This window comes from Protopterus annectens, chromosome 2.part1, assembly GCF_019279795.1.
Source record: "Protopterus annectens isolate FY-2018-M chromosome 2.part1, PAN1.0, whole genome shotgun sequence".
Classification (NCBI taxonomy): domain Eukaryota; kingdom Metazoa; phylum Chordata; order Ceratodontiformes; family Protopteridae; genus Protopterus; species Protopterus annectens.
This window is the reverse complement of record NC_056729.1, coordinates 1,589,969,693-1,589,988,772: the sequence shown is the minus strand read 5'-3', so window position 1 is coordinate 1,589,988,772 and position 19,080 is coordinate 1,589,969,693. Positions and strand designations below refer to the sequence as shown.

The 19,080-nt window shown below is 44.3% G+C and overlaps 1 protein-coding gene across 1 annotated transcript in view; it reads right to left on the bottom strand.

Moving 5' to 3' along the window:
- Window positions 1-19,080, bottom strand: part of MFN2 (mitofusin 2) — a 495,982-nt gene that overhangs the window by 382,438 nt on the left and 94,464 nt on the right. The gene's annotated exons all lie outside the window — the stretch shown is intronic.

Below are 19,080 nucleotides of genomic sequence, written 5' to 3'. Positions count from 1 at the left end.
GCAATTTTATTTTCGTAACAAGCTTTTGAGGATTTTATGAGGGATCTCAATTTCTTACGAAGGCTGGTAAGGGAGTTTTTTGAATCCTGGGATTTTCCTCTTTTCTGCAACAGTTTCTTTCTTCTGTTGTATAGCTTGTTTATAGCAGGGGACCACCAGATTGGCTTCCTTTTTTGGAGGAGTGAATTATTCGCAAAGCCTGGTTCATCAACAGTGCGTGATTATTACTTCACTCAAAATGGAACAGTTTTTCATTTAATAGTGGTATTTACATTTGTTTTTGGTTGTCTTTGATAATGATCTACCTGCATTCCATGCCTTCCTCTTCTTCCTGTCTGTCCCAAATCTTCACCAGATTTTCTTCTACTTTTCTGCACATGTGCCTGAACCACAGTAATCAGTTCTTTGATCTTTTCTGCGCCCTTCCTTATCATAATTTTCCTGTTATACTGCAGTTTGCAAGCTGCAGCATTCAAAATACAAACAACTGTCACATCCACCTACTCCACCTCTGTTTTTAAATCTCCCCTAGCCTATTTTACAATGCTTCTACCGCCTACTCCACACTGAAAATACTTCACACAGCTCTCCCATACTACAAAACAAAAATACTAGACATAAAAAAAATAAATAAACAACCTTCATAAGCAAATGGTCCTTCTCAAAACTGCTCACCACCTAAAACCCTAAACCTTTTAAAAGTTAACCTTCATAGTATATGCTAACTCTCCCTAAGCATTTCAATCTTATACTCTAATAAGTGTACGAATTCTTGAAGGGACGTAGCCCATAACTCCATGTATTATTGTCTGAAATTGAAGCCGCATGACTTTGATGTTGTCTACTATGTTTTATCCACGTTTGTCACCCTACTGAAAACTGCATATTATACTTATCTCTAAATGTTATTGTTCCTAATGTATTCATACTCTGTTTTCTGAAGCTTTTCTCCACAGCCTCTGCTGAAAATGGACATATATCCAGTTGGACTTTCCAGGTAAACAAATGCAAAAATACATAAATATGCAATAAAATTACACCCTTTCATGCCTGGATAACTTATCACAGTCCAGATACGCTGGCAGTTACAGAATCATAGCTTAAATTGAACATAAAAGTCAGAAATGATTTGCCCTGGCTACAATATACTTACAGCGGATAGGGCACAAAAGAAGGTTGGAGGAATAGACTTACTGTACGACAATATAAAATTTGCAGCTGCAAAAACACTCATCTCCCACCTCAGATTAAATAACAAAACTTGTGAGTCATACTATTAAACATCCCACACGGAAACATATTCCTATACTTCAAGACATACTATCGTGGATATCCGGTACAGTCAGTAATGAAACCATCACTCAAGGTGATGTTAACATCAACTGGCAAAACTCAACCTAAGACTTCCCAGTTTGTACTAAGAACCTATTTGATTGACTCCGCTTCAGAAATCCGACATTTTGGAGAGGACAAAAGCATTGTTGTATTGACTGAATTATATATTCAAACTCATTATGTTTTATACTTACTTCATCAAGAGTATTGCAAATAAACTCAGCCTCTACATAATCTTCCTCCTCTACTAAATACAGCAAACCCCATGACTAGAAATGTCTCCAGTCCTAACTATTCAAGTAATACTCATACATCTACTGCACTAAATGATTCCAACCTAACCCTTTCTACCAGCACCCCCTCATTTACCCTTGGAGCCAATTCGCATTTCCTTCATTTAAAAAAAAAAACTTTTACAGAAACTCACACCCTGCTCTACCTCTGAAGAAAACATCCCTCCTGAGGACCATGGACTAGCTGCAGAGTCCACTGCCTATCCTGTTAGTATCCTTATTAACAGATCTATTTGGGAATCAATTGCCCCTGTCTTATGAAACAGTCCTATAGCATTCCTCTGCACAAAGCGGGAATTCTACCGATGTATCCAACTTTTGTGCCTTTGCCGTTTTGTCCCCTCTCCCAAATCCTTAAAAATGCATATATAAACATCTCCTTAACCATCTGTTGTAAAATCAGCTGTTGACCACAACATAACATGGCTTTCGTCCAGCCCACAGTACCACAACTGCCTTATTATCCTTAATGGACATTGTAAATAAGGCAAGGAATTCCAGCACATATGTATATACTATATTCCTTGATCTTTCAACAGCTTTTGATACGGTCCCTCATTCTAAACAACTGTCTCAGCTATCCTTCGCCTATTCAAACGTTACCTCTCTAATAAGAAGCAAGCATTAAAATGGTAAAATTATTATTCCTTCACTTATCCAATATCACTGGCGCTCCCCAAGGCTCTATTCTTGGTCCTTTAAACCTCCTCATATCAAGGCTCACTCATTCAATATGCAGATGATTCCATCATTCTCATCCACTAATCTCTCTCACCTTCAACTCATGACACAGAAAGCTTTCACTTCCATTGAGACTTGGCTTACCAATGCCAAACTCTTAAATCCTAAAAAAACAAGCGCCTTCTGTTTATCCCAAAATTCATGCTACACACAGAACAGAGATGAAGATTTTCTCCCCGAATAACAGAGAATTTTAATTAGTTACACAAAATTATTAGGCATTATAATAGATAACCTTAACTTTGATCTTCATATCCAAAACAATATTAAAAAGGCACATCAAAAACTCAGAATGCTGTACAGTTTATTAATCAATCCAAAAATTACCTTTGCCTCTACCTTCCTTTTACCCACACTGCTATATGGAGCCCCTATCCTTACTATCGTACAAACTTCATTAAGAACAAAACCCGACACGTAGTCTTCTTCTTTTGGATTTTCCCAGTTAAGGGTTGCCGCAGCAGATCACCTGTCTGCTCATGATTGGCAGTAGAGTTTTAAAGTGTCGAGTTCCCAACCTTCCACAGAAGGCGCACACATACACGCACTCACGCCTAGGGCCAATTTAGAGTGTCCAATCCACCTACAGCATGTCTTTGGGATGTGGGAGGAAACCGAAGCACCCGGAGGAAACCCACACGACCACAGGGAGGACATGCAGACTCCACATAGAAGGCACCCCAGCCGAGGATCGAACCAGAGAACCTCTTGCTGAGAGGAAACTCGACACATGCTACAACAAAACTGCTAAGTTTGCTATGAGTGAATCACATTTCGCCCACCACTGCACTGTTCTTCACTCTCTAGCTTTAACTGTCACATCATCTATCCTACTCTCAACTTGCAACCCCCCCACTACAATTCATAAAACAGAAACCTGCCCTGCCCTGATTTCTTTCCTCAATAGTTACCTCCCCAAAAGAGGTCTCTGATCAGAAGACAGACAACTCCTGCCACTTCACAAACCCCAAAAATGTTCTGGTCATATCCTTTACTTCTATGTAGCAAAAACATCTGGAATTCGTTGCCATTTTCCACATTATCTAACGCTAACCTCCCTACCTTTAAAAAGTCACTAAATGAATTCTTATCCAAATCGTGGCTCTGCTCCAGCACTAATACAGGCTGAACTCCTTCGTATTAATACTTGCTTTTCTAACCTATACTGCTAGCGTTCATATTCTTCCTACTTTTCTTGCTCTGTACAACTAAAATCTTTCAGTCCTCTGCAGACCTCTCCTACCGTTCCACCCTGCCTCACTACATTTCTACTTCTGATCCATCACCCCTAGTCTTCCAAAATCTATCCTAGTTCATTTGCATTATCTAGCCTCTCTTGCATACATCTTGTAATATTTCTTAGCAATGCAGACCTGTTTTTTTTTTTTATATGCCCAAAAATAGGTATAATATCATGCTGTATTCAACATTCCTAATTTTTCTTATATGTCTTATCAAGTTGAATGTGTATATTTCTATCACACTGAATATTATGCAAAATGTTAATCATCTTCTTCTTTCGGCTGATCCCGTTAGGGGTCGCCACAGCAGATCATCTCTTTCCATTTCTTCCTGTCCTCTGCATCTTGCTCTGTCACACCAACCACCTGCATGTCCTCTCTCACCACATCCATAAACCTTAGACCTTCCACTTTTCCTGTTACCTGGTAGATTCATCCTGGGCATCTTTTTCCCAATATACTCAGCATCCCTCCTCAGCACATGTCCAAACCAACGTAATCGTGCCTCTCTGGCTTTGTCTCCAAACCTTCCAACCTGGGCTGACCCTCTAATATACTTATTCCTAATCCTGTCCACCCTAGTCACACCCATTGCAAATCAACATCTTTAATTCTGCCACATCCAGCTCGGACTCCTGCCTTTTTGTCAATGCCACTGTCTCCAACCCATATAACATAGCTGGTCTCACTACCCTCCTGTAGACCTTCCCTTTCACTCTTACAGGTACTCGTCTGTCATAATCACTCCTAACACTCTTCTCCACCCACTCCACCCTGCCTGTACTCTCTTCTTCCTCTCTTCCACACTCACCGTTACTTAACTATTGACCCCAAGTATTTAAACTCATCCACCATCGCCACCTCTACTCCTTGCATCCTCACCATTCCTCTATCCTCCCTCTCATTCACACACATATATTCTGTCTTAGTCCTGCTGACCTTCATTCCTCTTCTCTCTAGAGTATATCTCCATCTCTCCAGGGTCGTCTCCACCTGTTCCCTACTCTCACTACAGATCACAATGTCATCTGCAAACATCATAGTCCACGGGGACTCCTGTCTGATCTCGTCTGTCAACCTGTCCATCACCATTGCAAATAAGAAATGGCTCAGAGCTGATCCTTGATGTAACCCCAACTCCACCTTAAACGCATTAGTCACTCCCACCACAGACCTCACCGCTGTCACACTACCCTCGTACATATCCTGTACCACTCTTACATACTTTTCTGACACTCCTGACTTCCTCATACAATACCACAACTCCTCTCTAGGCATCCTGTCATATGCTTTCTAAGTCTACAAAAACACAATGCAACTCCTTCCGACATTCTCTGTACTTCTCCAACACTCTCAGAGCAAAGATCGCATCTGTAGTGCTCTTTCCCGGCATGAAACCATACTGCTGATCACTAATCATCACGTCCCTTTTTAACCTTGCTTCCACTACTTTTTCCCATAACTTCATGCTGTGACTGATCAATTTTATCCCTCTGTAGTTACTACAGCTCTGCACATCACCCTTATTCTTAAAAATCATTACCAAAACACTTTCTCCATTCCTCAGGCATCCTCTCACTTTCCAAGATTTCATTAAACAATCCAGTTAAAAACTCCAATGCCATTTCACCTAAACACCTCCAAGCTTCCACAGGTACGTCATCTGGGCCAACAGCCTTTCCATTCTTCATTCTCTTCATAGCTATCCTTACTTCCTCCTTGCTAATCCATTGTACTTCATGATTTACTATCCCTACATCATCCAACCTTCTCTCCCTCTCATTCTCTTCATTCATCAACCCCTCAAAATACTCTTTCCATCTCCTCAACACACTCTCCTCGCTTGTGAGTATGTTTCCCTCATTATCCTTTATCTGCTGCACATCTTTCCTAGCTCGGTCCCTCTGTCTAGCCAATTGGTACAGGTCCTTTTCTCCCTCCTTAGTGTCCAACCTTTCATACAATTCTTCATATGCCTTATCCTTAGCCACCTCTCTCTTTGCCATGCACCTCATCATCTTATACTCCTGTCTACTTTCTTCATCTCTCTGACAATCCCACTTCTTTGCCAACCTCTTTCTCTGTATACTCTCCTGTACTTCCTCATTCCACCACCATTTCTCCTTGTCATCCTTCCTCTGTCCAGATGTGATACCAAGCACCTTTCTAGCCGTCTCCCTTACTAGCTCTGCTGTAGTTACCCAGCTATTTGGTAACTCTTCACTGCAACCCAGTGCCTGCCTTAACTCATCCCTGAACTCCACCTCACAATTACCCTTTTTCAATTTCCACCACTTGATCCTTGGTGCTGCCCTCACACTCCTCCTCTTCTTGATAACCAACATCATCCTACAAACCACTATCCTATGCTGCCTAACGACACTTTCTCCGGTCAACCACTTTACAGTCTCCAATCTCCTTCAAACTGGCCCTCCTACATAAGATATAATCCACCTGTGTGTATCTTCCTCCACTCTTGTATGTCACCCTATGCTCCTCCCTCCTGTTAAAATACGTATTCACCACAACCATGTCCATCCTTTTTGCAAAATCCACTACCATTTGACCTTCTGCATTCCTTTGTTTAACACCATACCTACCCATCACTTCCTCATCCCTTCTGTTCCCTTCACCAACATGCCCATTGAAATCTGCTCCAATCACCACTCTCACCCTTGGGTACAGTCGTCACCACTTCATCCAATTCACTCCAAAATTTTTCTTTCTCATCCATTGCACACCCAACCTGTGGAGCATAAGCACTAACATTCATAATTACACCATCAATTCCCAGCTTCATAAACATCACTCTATCCTTCACTCTTTTCACCTCCAAAACACTCTCAGCATACTGTTCCTTCAGAATAACTCCTATTTTCTCCTCCCATCCACACCATGATAAAACAATTTGAACCCACCTCCGATACACCTAGCCTTACTCCCCTTCCATCTGGACTCTTGCACACACAGCATACCAACCTTCCTTCTGTCCATCATATCAGATGGCTCTCTCCCTATACCAGTCATACTGCCAACATTCAAAGCTCCGACCCTCACTACCACAGTCCTAGCCTTTCTCCTCGCCTCCTGCCTTCGGCCATGTCTTCCACCTCTTCTGCTCCTTCAGCCAACAGTAGCCCAATTTCCGCCAGCACCCTGTAGTACTAGTGAAAATTGTTAAATATGTTTATTTTAATGTATTTGGAGTTTTTCTTCTATGTGCCAAGTTAATCATGAATGGCAATGCTTACACCCGGCCTGAAACTACAGCAAACCTTCTGGCCAAAGTTCAGTTCAAACTCCTCTCCTCATCACCTCCAACCATACCCAAAGAAATACCAGCAATCATCCCCCTATCGATCATTATGAGGGAACCGGTCATTACTGCATTTGCTAAAGCCAAAAATACAGCCTCCACGGCCCGACAACATTCTAGGATGCTTCTTAAATAGCTCAAAACAGAACCTATCAGGGCCACCAGGAAAACCTCTAACCACAGCCACCGGACAGACTTTGTACCAGAGGAATGGAGGACTACAACAGTCATTCCTCTGCACAAGGGAGGTCCATCAACTGACTCAGAAAACTAAAGATCCATAAGTTGCTTGACCAGTCTTATCTGCAAATCCATGGAGAGAACTATCTTGGACCTGACCAACAACAACACAGGAAGTCTCCAAACACTGGACCTGACCCAGTTTGGCTTTGTCAAAAAGAGGTCTTGCCTGCTCAATCTGGAGGACGACTTTGAGAATGCCACCAGGGCCATGGATGAGGGTGAAATGGTACACACTGCTTAGCTAGATCTGGCCAAAGCCGACCGGCACTTGCAAACTGCTTTTGCTTCGGGCACCGCGCGGCAAGAAAGACTGAAGAAAATGGTGTGGGCTGCATCTTTTATACCCCTGGCGCACTGACGTCAGGGAAGAGGAGACAGAAACTGACACCGGACCTAGACTTTGGAATTCAGGCCGACTGCGGGTAGCCTGCCAGCAGGATAACCCAAGTATAATGACTGCAACAGTGAAACACAATGAACATCTGAGACAGTGTAATGGGTAAAGTCCAGGCTCCACAAGCAGGAGTCCACGGTTCAAGCCCCAAACCTGTCCACAAGCAATAAATAACTTATTACAATCTCTACAATGTTGCAACATTTACACATATTAGTATAAAACATATAAAATATAAACATGTATCAAAATTTTCAATAATTGAACTAGTGGCTGAACTTGAAGGAAGTCTTTCACAGTCTGCATAGACTTAGCTTTGTCTTCCATCTTTTTAACAGCAGCCTCAGCTTTAGACCCAAAGAGGAAGTCGGTCTATGCGAGCATTAAGAAGGTTAGACTTAACAACGCGAATATTAAGAAGGTTACATGTAACATGGTCAGGAAGAGACTGTTCCATAAGCTAAGCATGCCTTCTAATAACAGAACTAGTCGCTGCTGCCATGCTAGAAGCCTCCACAGCATTGTACCCACAGTGTAAGGAATGTCTAGCTAGCTACCTGTGAACTGGAGTGACACAGATCCAAAAGCTCCTTAGAAAGAGGTTACCCTCAAAGGAAGAGGCCTTTTGTTTTAGCTGACACAGGATGGACTGCTGATATTTAATCATGTGAAATTGACAGCTGAGAGCCCTCATGGTTATGTGGCGGAGGTACATACAATTTTCCCAAATCTATCAAGGGCCCTGCTCTCAAGGAACTGGCTCTAGCCCCTTTGGGTCCTGGAGTAACCACTTCTGGATCAGCTGACAGATTTTTGAAAAGGTATTTATGGGAGTCCTGTACTCTATAAAAAATGGTCTGCTTTTCAAGAGCTTGGGGGAACAGAGTCAGGAATGAAGGAGGAATCTAGGAAGACATCCTCAACCACATTTAAAACAGGGGGAATAGCAAGCGGTTTGGTTCTGGCAGATCCCCAATTCTCTTTAGACAGGATATTCCTGTGCTTCCCAATGGCCAGTCTTTCCAAAGGTGACATTCTCTCAAGGAGGAAGTGGAAACCAGGTTCTCCTCAGAATATGATTCCTCAAAAGAAGTGAGGGAAGGACCTTCTTCAGAATCGGACCCCTCTAGGCCAGAATCCTCAGCAGACTGAAAAGGATGTGGAAAAATTTCAAAAGTAAGATCCCTTTTCCTTTTTTCTGCGGAAGAGTCCCTGGGGACTTGGCTTGATCTAACTATGGAAATCAGGTCTTCAGCTAGCCTAACCAAGCCTTGCTGACATCCCTAAGAAAGGAAGCCTATAGGCACAGGAGAAGACCCTGAATAGGCACCCTTCTTAGGAGTCACTTTAGCCATGGACCTCGGGATGTCTGAAATTCTGATGCCCGTCTCTCTGAAGGAATGAGGAACCGGTGTAGGCCGAAGCTGCTAAGAAGAGTCACTGGTTAAAACGCACTCACCAGAAGCCAAGGCTTGCCGAGCGTCCCCAGAGCCAACTGACTAGCTAAAAGCAAGGGCTTGTGCAAAAATAGAGGGACCCAGCAGCATAACAGACTCCAAACAGCTCTCAACAGCGGCCTGTGCCACCACCTCAGACATCAAAGGGGGGTGTGAAAGCTCCTTCCCGTCTTCAACAAACACAAGCCTAGAAGGAGAAACAGACTGAGAATGACTGTCGTCGGAGGCCCTAAGCTTAGGTCTGTTATATTTTTCCCCTATTACTCCTAGGCTACTCAATCTCTGAATGACTGGCAGACGCCACTGAACACTAATGGGAAAATTCAAGACTAAGGAATCTAGCTAAGATCTTGGCCCTATGTCTGATCATCCTAGAATTAAAGTGGGCACAAAAACGGCAACTAGGGATGTCATGATCCAGGCCTAAACCAGTGACAAAGCGAATGGAAGTCACTGTGTGGGATCTGCTCACTACAGCAGAGACAACTGTTTACCTTATCTGACACAAGTCATAGTAAGAGAGAAGAGCTCCCCAATGGGGTATTTATCTTTCCGACTACTGCTTTCTGGTGCAAATATTGAAATGGTTGATAAAAGAACCTTTACAGAATAAGAAAGGCCAAAGAAAAACAACTCTAACAAATACTGCAGAACCAGAAAAATACAAGCCTTAAAAAGGATCCTAGCTCTTATCCTAGCACCAACAAGAAAATCTCTTCCATTTAGTAATACACGATTTCCAAGTAGCAGTTTCTTTGCCTCCATTAATACCTGCAATCATCATCTGGAAATAGGTAACTAAAACATATTAAAATTCTTATCATCCAGGCAATTAGTTGAAGTTATGTTGGGATGTATCAAACAACCCATGTCTTTGTGTGAGTAGATCCAGTATATGAAGAAGATGATGGTAATTGCTCTTTGCCATTTCTAAAATAAGGGAGAAATTACAGCTGTACAAGTAAACTTACCATAACAGTAGATGTCTGAATAATCACTGCTGCAGCAGCTTTAATCCCAGGGCCTATATAAGCCTAGACAAAAAGGTACCCTGGCTTTCGCCACCCAAGAAATGTATTTTCTTGTGCCTCTGGGCGAGCAGAAAGTACAATTTTGTACCTACCATAAATGTAGATGTTAGAGTGCTCATACAGCTGCAGTCATTACAGATGGGGTTATCCTGCCGTCAGGCGGGTCCTCGGTCGGCCGAAATCCAAAGTCTAGGTCCGGCATCGGTTGTCGTCGCTTCTTCTCTGACATCAGTGCGGCAGGGTTACAAAAGAAGCAGCCGACGCCATTTTCTTCAGTTTTTCTTGCCCCAGATGTCAGGTGCCCCCAGAAGGAAGGCGAACATAAAGTTATGCAAACATGTGAAATAGAATAATCAAAAAACAGTAGTTGCAAGCAAATACAGCATAAGAGAATACCCCAAAGAGGTTGTATGATAAGGTGTTTGTCATACGGCCTGTCCTGAGAGGGGACAGAGGGGGGGGTAACCTGGACTGCAGCTGTATGAGCACTCGAACATTTACATTTATGGCAAGTACAAAACTGTATATCGTTCATCGTGCATACAGCTGCAGTCATTACAGATGGGAAGAATCCTAAAGCTAAGTAAGGGTGGTAGGCACTAAGTGGAACTAGGAATAGCGAGGATGCCCTGCAAGACTGCTGTGGCAAAACCCACTCTAGATTTAGAGCATAGTGGAAGGTGATAGTGCTTGGAGAAAGTGTGCACTGAACTCCAAGTGGCTGCTTCCAAAATGTCCTTGGTAGGTACCCCCCTGAGGAAAGCTGCGGAGGTAGCTGTGGCCCTGGTGGAGTGGGATCTGATGCATGCAGGCACAGTTTTTCCATGAAATGAGGAACAAAAGCGTATGCAGTGGGCTATCCATTTTGAAATTGTCTGTTTGGAAATAGCCTTTCTTTGAGCACCTGTAGCATAGGACACAGAGTTGCTCGGATTTCCTGAATGGCTTTGTCCTGTCCAAATAATAACAAAGTTGTCTGTGAATGTCCAAGGAATGCAGTAGTCTTTCCCCTTTGTTTTGTGGATTTGGATAAAAGGTAGGTAAGTGGATAGTCTGATTCAAAGCTACACTGGGTACTACCTTTGGCATAAAGGTAGGGTTGGGTTCGTAAGGAAACTCTGTCCTGATGGAAAAAGATGAATGGTTGCACAGCCATGAGGGCCTGTAGCTCCGAAACCCTGCGTGCTGAGGTGATAGCCAGTAGAAAGGCTGTTTTCCATGACAAGTATTGTAGTTCTGTTGAAGAAGCTGGCTCAAAGGGAGGAAGGGTCAGCTTTTCCAATATGAAGTTGAGGTCCCAAGCAGGGACTGGTGGTTTCTTTGGGGGTTTTATATTTTTTGCCCCTCTAAGGAACTGCCTTAAGAGAGGATGTGAGAATAAAGGAGGATCTGTGTTGTATTGTGCAGAAATGGCTGAAGCGTGGATCTTGATGGAGGAGAAGGAAAGTCCACTGTTTAACATCTCAGCTAGATACTGTAAAATTTGAGGTATATTTATTACCCAAGGATTCTGGCCCTTTTCTTGATTCCAGGCACAAAATCGTTTCCATTTGGCAGAGCAGGCTTTTCTAGCAGAAGGTCTTCTGGCCTCTAGGATGACATCCTGCCCCTCCTTGGAGAGGAGAGTCTGTTGAAAATCAAGGAATTCTCCATGCAGCTAGATTTAGGGTTTTGAGCTGGCTGTGAAGGGTTTTGTAGTTGTGCTGGGACAACAGAAGAGGGACTAGAGGTAGGATCCATGGTGGGGAATGTGTCAGGCTCTTCAGGAGCGGATACCAGTGTTGTCTTGGCCAGTCTGGAGCAATGAGAATCATTTGCGGCCTGTCTGCTCTGGCTTTTAATAGAACTTTGGGCAGCAGAGGAAGAGGCGGGAAGGCATAAACTGTTAATGTTGTCCAATTGAAAGAGTGCGTCCACTTTCCAGGCCTGTGGATGATAGGTCCTTGAACAAAATTTTTTCAACTGGTAATTTCTGTGGGTAGCAAAGAGATCTATGTCTGGCTGTCCCCATGCCCGAGTTATCTTTGTGAAAACTTGAGGATGCAACTTCCATTCGTGTGGATCGGTCATATTTCTGCTTAGGTTGTCTGCCAGTGTGTTTTCCTTCCCTGGCAAGAATTGTGCCTGTAGTTGGATTTGCAATTCCAGAACTGTGTTCCATAGGTTCATGGCTTGCCTGCACAGGGGGTATGAATGAGTTCCCCCCTGTTTGTTTATGTACCACATCACTGTAGTGTTGTCTTGTCCTTATCAATAGCTGGCCTGGATGCAGTAGGTCTTTGAAGGTCATAATAGCATTTTGCACGGCTAGCATTTCCTTTTGGTTGATGTGTAGGTGCTTCTCTTTTTGGGACCATTTTCCCTGAATGCACTGATCTGTCATGTGTGCTCCCCAGGTGTAGTCTGAGGCGTCTGTTGTGATGATTTGAGTTGCTTGAGGTACACAGAAAGGGAGACCCGTGTTTCTTTGGCATGCTTGAGCCCACCACAAAAATTCCTTTTGAAGGCATGGAATGAGTGGTATAATTGTTTTCAAGCTGTGGCTGTGTTGAGACCATAAGTTTTTTAGGTACCACTGAAGTTTCCTCATAGGCAGCTTTGCACATGGGATTAGTAGGATGCAAGATGCCATGAATCCCAGAGCCTGCAGGACTTTCCTTGCAGTTAGCCTGGTGAAAGTTGCCATTTTGCTGAAGTATTGAGACAGTTGCCCTTGTTTGTCTGGCGTGAGGTAGGCCATCTGGGTGGTTGTATTCAAGCTGGCACCCAGGAAAATTATTTGTTGAGAGGGTATTAGTTTTGATTTCTTTTTGCTGACTGTGTATCCCGGGAAGTTCAACAGTTTTATTACAAACGCCAGGTGCTGCAATAGTATGTCCTTGCTGTCCACTTGGATCAGGCAGTCGTCCAGATATGGATAGATTTGTATTCCTTGTAGTCTGCAGAAGGCGATTACTGATGCCAGGCATTTCGTAAACACTCTGGGCGCAGTAGATAAGCCAAAGGGCAATGCAGAGAATTGGTAATGGGTTGAACCTGCAAGAAATCGGAGGTATCTTCTGCAATCTTGTCTGATAGGGACATGCAGGTATGCCTCCTTGAGGTCCAATGTTACCAGCCAAGACTCCTTGCCCAGCATGGGAAGAAGTTGCTGTAATGTGAGCATCTTGAATTTTGGCACCTGTAGATATGTGTTTAGGATGGACAGGTCTAAGACAGGTCTCCAATCTTTGTCTTTCCTTGGTACCAGGGATAGTCTGGAATAAAACCCTTGACCTTGTTCTTTTGCAGGTACCTCTTGAATCGCTTTCATGTCCATGAGAGCGGAAATTTGTTTTTGTGCCTCTGCCCTTTGATTTTGTGGCAGGTTTGGCATGCCTCTCATTTTTGGAAGGGTGTGAAAGTGGAACCTGTAGCCACTGTCTACAATGTCCAGAATCCATTTGTCTTTTGTAACAATATGCCAATTTTTTGAAAATAATGCCAGTTTTCCACCCAAAGGTGCTGCCATTAAAGCTTTGCTTGGCATGTGTAGGGGGAAGTCATTGTGTCTGTTTTCTAAATGACTGATTTATCTTCTCCACCTCTTGGGGTTGGTGCTTGCCACTGTCTGGCTCTGAAAGATCCTTGAGGTTGCCCTCTACCCCTAGGGCGTCTGTATCTGCCCCTTTGAGGTCTGTCCGTGGCTGGAAAGGACCAATTTTTTGAAGGCCAGTTCCTGCTGAAGCGTGGAGGTTGTACCTGCAGGAAATCCTTCACTGTTTGCATTGATTTCGCTTTTTCCTCCATTTTCTTTAGTACCTCCTCAGCTTTAACACCAAACAATACATCTTTTTGAAGAGGTGCATCTAATAATTTAGCTTTGACATGATCTGGTAAGGTTTGCTCTTTTAGCCAAGCATGCCTACGTATAACAGACCCCGTAACAGCAGCTCTACATGAGGCCTCTAAAGCATCAAAACCACACTGCAAGGTGTGTTTACCCATTTGCTCTGCACCATGCAACAAATCCTGCAACTCTTAAATCTGGTTGTTCTGGTTGTGCCATTTTGCTTTTCAACTGAGATAACAAAAACTGTTGATACTTTAACATATGGAATTGACAGTTTAATGCCCTCATGGTTCAAGTGGCCAAGGTATAGACCTTTTTCCCCCACCTTTCTAAAGCTCTGGAATCTCTCTCTGAAGGTAATGGGTTTTTAGCAGTAGAGGCCTTAATTCCCTTGGGACCCTGTGAAATAGTTTCTGGGTCAGCAGTATGGCTTTTGTATAGGAACTGGTGAGAATCAGGAACCCAGTAATACCTGTCTGGTTTAACAGGAGCTGGAGGTAAAGAATCTGGGTTAAGGCTGGCTTCTGTGTACACATCATCCAATATAACTAAAACAGGAGGGATAGCCAGGGGCCTTATGCTGGGGAGCAAAAGAAATTCCCCGAGCCTTTTCTTGGAATCTGAGTAATCTTGGCCTTCCCAGTGAAAGTGTTCCCTCAATGTATGCAGGGTTTCCCCAAAAGAGTAGTCCTCTGGGGGGGAGACCGAGGGAATAGACTCCTCGGCATCAGAGTCTTCGAAAGGGGAATAGGCGTAATCCTGGTCCTCAGAGTGTTCTGAGGTAATAGAAGCTTGATCTGAGGAAGGGAAGTCTTCCTCTAATCTGGGTCTTTTGTCAGAGGGGGGCTGAGAACCCCTGATAAGAGTAATCAGATCCTCAGCCATTTTAAGCATCTGCTTTTTAGGCATGTGGCCTTGAGAGGAGGTCTGGGGACCCTGTTTTTTGGTTTTCATGGCTGCTTTAGATTTAGTGAAAGCTTTAACAGAGAAGGAGGAAGGCCTGAAGACACCTTGAGAAGTGGCAGGTCTGTCTAAATTCTGAGTTTCCCCGCCAAGAGTGGCGTCTGTATCTGCAGTAGGAATGGGGACCGAGGAGCCTGCGACCTCGGGTACTGAAGTCACCGGTAATGTAGTGTCATCGGTACTCAGGGGCTGTGTAGGCACCTCGCTGAGAACCGGTAGTTGGCCTAAGCGTGGTCTCAGTAGTCGGTGTGGACCTCGGATGTCGGTCCTTATCTTTCCGTCTTTTACTCAAAACTGGAGTCAGAGTATCTGACGACATGATATAATTAAATTTTTTGCCAAAATAATGAAGGGCGAACTCCGCCCGGCGCTTAATAGTGTGCTTGTTGAATCTAGCACAAAAACGGCAGGCCAAGACGTCGTGGTCTGGGCCTAAGCAAGGTATACAGAAAGAGTGGAAATCCTTATGCGGTATTTGCTTCCCACAAGAAATGCAATTATTAACTTTGTCTGACATCGGTCTGAGGCAAGAAAAGTTTCCCCAACGGGGTACTTGGCTTTCAAGAAGACTTCGGCTGAAATACTTTCGTAAATCTCAGGAGCTGGCCGACCGGCACTTGCGAACTGCTTCTGGCACCACGCGACTGAAGAAAATGGCGTCGGCTGCCTCTTTTGTACCCCTGCCGCACTGACGTCAGGGAAGAAGCGACGACAACTGACGCCGGACCTAGACTTTGGAATTCGGCCAACCGAGGACCCGCCTGATGGCAGGATAACCCCATCTGCAATGACTGCTGCTGTATGCACGATGAACATCCACACAAATGATCCCCGTGGTGAATTTCCTCTCTCTCATCTAATAATCAAGATTTTTCTTGAAGAGTGCTAATAAGGAGCTTCGATTACAGCTCCTAGTTTACAATCATCTGCGAACTTAGTTAGCCTGTACTTTTGAGAAGTAGATACCAAACAGGAGAGGACCCAGGACTGAACCTCATGGTACACCACTTGTCACTGGTCTGAAGTCGGATTTGGAGTCTGCCACTTTCAGTGTGAGTTCTGTCGGTGAGCCAGTTGGCAATCCATCTTGTGACATACAGATTTATACCTAGTTTAGTGAGTTTATCTATAATTCCAGAGTGGGGGATGGTGTCTAAAGCTTTGGCGAGATCTAGATAAGCTGTGTAAACCACCTTACCCTCATCTACAGCTTTGGTGACCGCTTCAAAACAGTCTATCAGGTTTAGGAGACATGATCTGCCTTTTGCAAACCTGAACTGGGTGGGGTCCAGAGTTTGGAGATTACCAATGTCATTGTTTATAAGCTTCATGATGATACGTTCCATAGCCTTGCAGACCAGGCTCGTCAGGCTAATGGGGCGGTAGTTCCTGGGGTCCATGGTGGCTCCCCCTTTGTGGAATGGGATAACCGTCGCTGTATGCCATTCAGTGGGCATAAAGCCTGAGGTAAGGCTATGACTGAATATGGTACTTGGGTGGGGTGCCAGTTCGTTCTGTAGTTTGTGTAGAACGCAGCCTGGGATGTTGTCAGGTCCCATGGATGCTGTGTTCTTGGCTTTGGAGAGTGTGGTTTTTACCTGTGCAGCCGTGATTACAGGAACTTTGCATTCTTCCAGTATACAGATGGGCCCTTTAGGGGTGAGAGGGGGGTAAAGTTAGCACTGAACCTATCTGCCAGGATGTTGGCAATATCAGCCGATTCTGTATATTTAGTGCCACTGTGCTGTAACTTAGAGCAGATCCGAGTGTGTTGCTATTGAGATTCTTGACATAGCTATAGAATGCTTTGTGGCTGTGTTTAGAATCAGTGGCAATTTTGTTTTCGTAACTAGCTTTGGATGATTTTATGAGGGATCTCGGCTTTTTACTGAGGCTGACCAAGGAGTTCTCCCAATCATGGGATTGCAACAGTTTCTTTCTTCTGTTGGTAGACTTTGTTTATGGCAGGGGACCACCAGATTGGCTTCCTTTTTTTGGAGGATAGCATCTTGGTTCTGTTAGGGACTGCATGATCCATGCACTCATGTAAGTGCTTATAAAGTGCATTTGTGAAGGATTCAGCAGTCCTATCTCTACTGTCCATCTGCATGGGTGTCGTGAAGTTTGCCACTTCTGTCCTAAGAAGCGTGAAGTTGGCTTTGGAGAAATTTTTTATGGTGGTTTCCCTAATGGGGGCAGGATGTGAATGTCTAGGGTGATTAGCTTGTGGTCAGATCTGACCAACGAGGAAGTGACCTCTGGTGTGGAACACCGGTTGCCCATGTTGGTAATGACCACATCTAGGATATTGATGCCCCTTGGTGGGGGTGTGGAGAAGTTGATCCAAGGCATTAGAATTTATGAATTCCAGAAAACGTTGAGCAAAAGAGCTGGTACACGAGTAGTTTTCCCAGTTAATCGTGGAGCAGCTGAAATCGCCCATTAGGGTGTTAGGTTGTACACTAATATTTTCCAGTGTACCAAGAAATGAGGAGAGGGAATCCTGGAGCATGGTGGGGGATATGTAGCAAGCTACAATTTGGATTGCGGTCTTGCCCAGAGTTAGTTGCACTTGATAATCTCAGATGGATTATGCTGAGCAACTAGCCTGGAGGTGTGGATATCCTTAATGAATATGGACAAGCCTCTGCCTTTAATGTTTTGGTCCAGGTTAGGTGGCCGAAGATTGTGGTATGAATTATAGCCTGGTAATGCAGGGGGTGCTCTCTGGAGCCTTGAACCAGGTCTCTGTCACTGCACAGATGTCAATGTTCTTCATTTTAAGGAGTGCCTTGAGTGAGTGCATTTTAAAGTTTAGACTTCTAGCATTGAGTAGCATTACCCTCAGATTTTGCTTGCTTGTACCAGTTACGGTGGCAAGTTTGTCATTTGAACCTTGCCTAAAAAAGGCACTATACGGGTGGCAACAGCCTTAGCCAGTATCTGGAATCCCAAGGGCGATAGGTGCAGGACATCTCTGGCAAAGCATCGTGGTCTGTCGATCATGTCATACCAGGCAGACAGATACTGGATCCCCTTAGAATGACACCAGTAGCTTAGCCAATTGTTGAAGTCAATCATTTTGTCCTTATACTGTGGTATCATTCTGGGTGATGGCAGGATGCTACTCAGGGCTAGGGTCACACCTGACTGGGCTACAAGATCAGACAGCTCTTTCATGTCTCTCGTCATGTAGTCCGGGGAGGTACGTCTCAGGTCACTCACACCAACATTGACAATGACAGAGTCATATTTGTACTTGTTGTGGAGTGACCGGAGTGCAAGCGTTATGTAGCAGATCTTGGCAGCTAACAGTAACTTTCTCCTTGTTTAGCCTGGTGAGTGGAACATCAGTGAGCCTGACTATAGAATCACCTATGACTAGAGTGTTGGGTACGTTGTTATGCCTTATGGGCTGTGGTTGAGTGGCACACTGAGTTTGTGGGCTGTGTGTCATTTGGGTTGTGTTGGGGGTGGAGGTTGCTTTCATTTCTGCTTTGGAGGTCCCTGTTGCTTGGGCAGATTTTTATTGAGAGCCTCCGCAAATGTAGGTGTGTGTTTCAGTGGTGTAAGTTTTGTGGGACTATGTGATGAGTGTGGTGTGGTGCAAATGTTTACCCTCTCCTCTTGACTTAGTCCAGTCTTGGGTGAAGAGAGCTTTGCTTCCAGTTTGGCTATATAAGTGCATCTCTCACAGGTTATGTTGGGTGGTAGGAAGAGAGGTGGTCTGTGTACGAGGCAATTGCTGCATTGCCCCAAGATGCCCAGATTCATCAGTTAGACAGGAGAAAACACTGGGAGCTGACCCTTAGACATGCCTGGATAGGTGCTTATTTATTAAGTACTAAAAAGTACAGTTTTGTACCTACCATAAATGTAGATGTTAGAGTGTATACACTGCTGCAGTCATTACACTTGGGTTATCCTGCCGTCAGGCGGTTCCCCAGTTGGCCTGAGTTCCAAAGTCTTGGTCCGGCATCGGTTGCTGTCACCTCCTCCCTGATGTCAGTATGACATACAAGATGCAGCCGACGCCATTTTCTTCAGTTTTTCTTGCCCCAGATGTCAAGTGCCTCTAAATGCGTAGGCAATTCCAATTGCTAATAAAACATGCACAAGAAAAGCAAAACACAACTTACGGCTACCAGCAAATGCTCCCCATAGGTAGTAAGGGTAAAAGACATAGGTACGTACCAGCCAGTAAGAGGGGAAGGAGGGAGGGTAACCTGGACTG